At 48.4% G+C, this 3,830-nt stretch overlaps 1 pseudogene; it reads right to left on the bottom strand.

Moving 5' to 3' along the window:
- Nucleotides 1-1,052: 1,052 nt before the first annotated feature.
- Nucleotides 1,053-2,343, bottom strand: LOC130028310 (eukaryotic initiation factor 4A-III-like; annotated as a pseudogene).
- Between the last annotated feature and the right edge of the window lie 1,487 nt (nt 2,344-3,830).

Raw genomic sequence — 3,830 nt, 5'->3', positions numbered from 1 at the left:
GAAGCAGAGAGAGGCAGAAAAGAAGGGTGAGTGAGAATGCAGAGGATCAGAGTCAGAATCCTGCAATCTGTGATCTAGGAATGAGGGGCCAGGAAGAAAGAATGTTTGAGACAGGTGAGACGAGATTGAATAAATGGCAAGAAATCAGAAACACCCACCACCTGGCCCCCTGGCGCCGTGTAATCCCATCAACAGCCAAGACTCGGAGACTATAAAATCCAGCTCCAGGACGAGAACAGTGCAGTCTTCTGCCCCCGCGCCTGGCTGTTCCTCGCCGAGGCCCCTTGGAGGGGAGCGGGTTCAGCTTTCCTCCCCGCCCCGACCAGGGCTCCAGCAGCCGAAGACCTCCAGGACCAGCCACCACCATGCTGAGACCACTCTCCGCACACATGAAGGTACTAACAGAGGGACAAAGCCACACGGGTTCTGGGGCCGAGATCTCCAAGCCTACTCGGATTGGAGTCGAGCATCCTCCACCCAGATCCTCCAAATTCCAGTAGGCGGGGGTCACACCCACCACCTGGCCCCCTGGCGCCGTGTAATCCCATCAACGGCCAAGACTCAGAGACTATAAAATCCAGCTCCCGGAACCGCACGGCCGCAAATCATCTTATCAGGACATCTTTTTATGACATCTTATTATCTCATTCCTACTTTGGACAAACTTGCAGGCTATCGAATGTAGCCTGCCCACATGGCAGAGTCTGGCAAACTCCCCGTGGCGTACCAAATATGCCAAATACCAGTAACAATGATGGGTCTCATTCTCCTAAAGAGCCTTGAATATAATCTCAGGGCTAGGATGAAAGAGACGTTACTGGGGCCTGCTCGAGGCAATCAACGAATAACAGGATGATGAAATGAAAATGAAATGAATCAGAAAAAAATTTTTTCAACGTTTAATGAAAAAGACGCAGCGCAACACACTATTTATACGTGTGAAACAAGATGGATGTCCAGGTACCCCTGAAACCAGGTTGAGAGAACCCCTGCGGCCTTCCAAAGTGCAGACAGCAATCAGCCTCTGGATCCACAGGGCAAGCAGCAGCCCCTCAGATGAGATCGGCAATGTTCATGGGCATCTCCTCGATCTGGATGGAGTAGTACTGATCCACGTCCCTGAGTATGCGGATGTATTTGTTCTTCCTGAAGTTGATGGCCACACCCTTGTGGCTGTAGTGGCCCGACCTCCAATTCTGTGGATGAGCAGCGCCAGGATGGTGGGCAGGTCATAGTTGATGATGAGGGACACGGGAGGGCGGGGAGGATGTCCAGGCCCTGGGCCCACATATCTGTAGAGATGAGCATGGGGCTGGTGCCCAAGAGGAACTCCTTCATGATAGACTTGTGCTCCTTCTGCTGCATATCTCCGTGCATGGTGCTTGGATGACACGGTGAAGTTGGCCTCGTGCATCTTCTCTGTCAGCCAGTCCACCTTCTGCTTGGTGTTGCAGAAGATGACAGCCTCCGTGATGGTGAGCGTGTTGTAGAGGTCACACAGAGTGTGGAACTTTCATTCCTCTCTCTCCACTGCCACGAAGAACTGCTTGGTGGTTGAACCTCCAGGGTCACCTCATCACCAGTTCACCAAGATGCGGATGGGGTCGGTCATGAACTTGTTGGTTATCTCTAGGATCTCATGGGACAGCATGGCGCTGATGATCACCACCTGTGTGGCAGGGGGCAGGTAGCAGTACACCTCTTAGATCTGCTCTTTGAAGTCTTTATTCAACATTTCATTAGCTTTGTCCAAAATCGGCATCTTGTCCTCAGGCTTCTGCGTTGAATCATATCAAAGACCCTGGTGTGCCGGCCACCACGTGCTGCCTGTAGTCCAGCTTCTGGATGTCCTCTCCCATGTTGGTTCTCCTGGTGCAGGCATGACACTGGACATTCATGTAGCCGCCCAGAGCGAGCAAGCCCTTCTGGATCTGCAAGGGCAACTCTCTGGTCTGGGCCAAGATCAGAGCCTGAGTCTCATGGACCTGAATGTCCGGGCACTGGAACACTGAGACACTGAAGGTGGCTGTCTTGCCAGTACCAGACTGAGACTGTGTGATGAGGTCTCTGTCTTTGATGATCTGTTGGATGGCTTGCTGCTGGATGGCTCCAGGGAGAGAAGCAGAAGGGCTCCACAGAGAGAAGCAAAAGGGGGATCAGAGGAGAATGGAGAGGAGATTGGAATAAACTGCAATTGATACTTACCAGCCTGGCCCTCTTTCATTCCTTCCTCCTCCCTTGCCCATCGACCTCCCCCGGGTGGTGGAAGCGGTGGAGACTACTGAGCATAGGCTGCCAAAGGATCAGAGGCTGGTGTACCAGGGCAGATTGCTTTAAGATCATCTGCAGCTGAAAGACATTCTCAGAAAACAAATGAGTATCATCTGTTTCATCTAGTCTGTACTACTGGGCTTCCTTGCTCTTCTTCAGAGTCCAGCACCAGTGGAGAAAGTTGTGAAGCATTGGCAGCCAGCAGCGGTTCTGCCCTAGACCAAAGATCAAATCAGATCGTCAGGAACCAGGTCCGGTTGGTCTTGGGCACTTGCGGCGGATTCATATCATGGTGGCCACAGCCTTGTTTAGTGACGTTGGGACGTCGGAAGCAGCTATTCAAGGAGGAGGACACGGCCAAGGTGGAGTTCGACAAGGGCAAAGAGGTGGACCTGACCCCACGTTGGACACCATGGGTCTGCGGGAAGACCTGCTGCGTGACATATATATATATATATATATATATATATATATATATATATCACGCAGAGTACTTACATATCAAATAGAGACAATTTTTAAAAGGAATTTCAAAGACTCTACAAAAGATGGTGCTGTCTACACAGGATTAGTTAATTACCTAATTCAGTATAAGCATATAGATAGATACTTTTCCTTAAGATAAATGACCCTTTGGCAGTATGACTTACTTGTCTATTCCAAGATTTAAAATTCTGCAATCCATACAAATTTCATTTCATACACATTTAACACTTCTACTGTAAATAGGTGAATGGGAAATCCCCACTGCCAATGGATCTTGCCCTTTTGCCAGAGAAGAATCATCAGACAGTGCTAGGATACATGGAGGCAGATTAATTTAAAGAGAAAGTTCCCTTTTGAACCCAGGTGAGAAGAATTGTTAACAAATCTCCAGGTAGAGGAGGAGGGGTGAGGAAACTCCTGGTAGCAGTCACCCAGTGCCATTCTACCTCTTTCTAATTCTAGGGTAGATCCAGATGCAATATGGCTAGTTGGTGTCTCTCAGAAAGCTAGAAAGAGTGGCTAGAGGAAATGCAATTAGCTGTTGCCACAATAGAAACTATTATCCCACTCTAAAAGATCTCCGCAATTCCCTATTTATTATCCTTACAGACAACACTTACAGAAGCCCAGTAGTACAGACTAGATGAAACAGATGATACTCATTTGTTTTCTGAGAATGTCTTTCAGCTGCAGATGATCTTAAAGCAATCTGCCCTGGTACACCAGCCTCTGATCCTTTGGCAGCCTATGCTCAGTAGTCTCCACCGCTTCCACCACCCGGGGGAGGTCGATGGGCAAGGGAGGAGGAAGGAATGAAAGAGGGCCAGGCTGGTAAGTATCAATTGCAGTTTATTCCAATCTCCTCTCCATTCTCCTCTGATCCCCCTTTTGCTTCTCCTGGGGCATATCCAAACCCCAGAAAATCATATTGTCTAGAACTTTGACATAGAACTAATATGCCAAAAAGTATTTGGTAATTAAACTTATTTAATCATATCAGGTATAATAGGTACTTTGATTTATATATGTATAAATATATAAATACCAAAATACCAATATCCTTCCACCACAGT

This window comes from Sorex fumeus, unplaced genomic scaffold (genome assembly GCF_029834395.1).
Source record: "Sorex fumeus unplaced genomic scaffold, SorFum_2.1 ptg000003l, whole genome shotgun sequence".
In the NCBI taxonomy this organism is placed as follows: Eukaryota; Metazoa; Chordata; class Mammalia; order Eulipotyphla; family Soricidae; genus Sorex; species Sorex fumeus.
The sequence above is the reverse complement of the archived record's forward strand: the minus strand, read 5'-3'. Positions and strand labels throughout refer to the sequence as shown.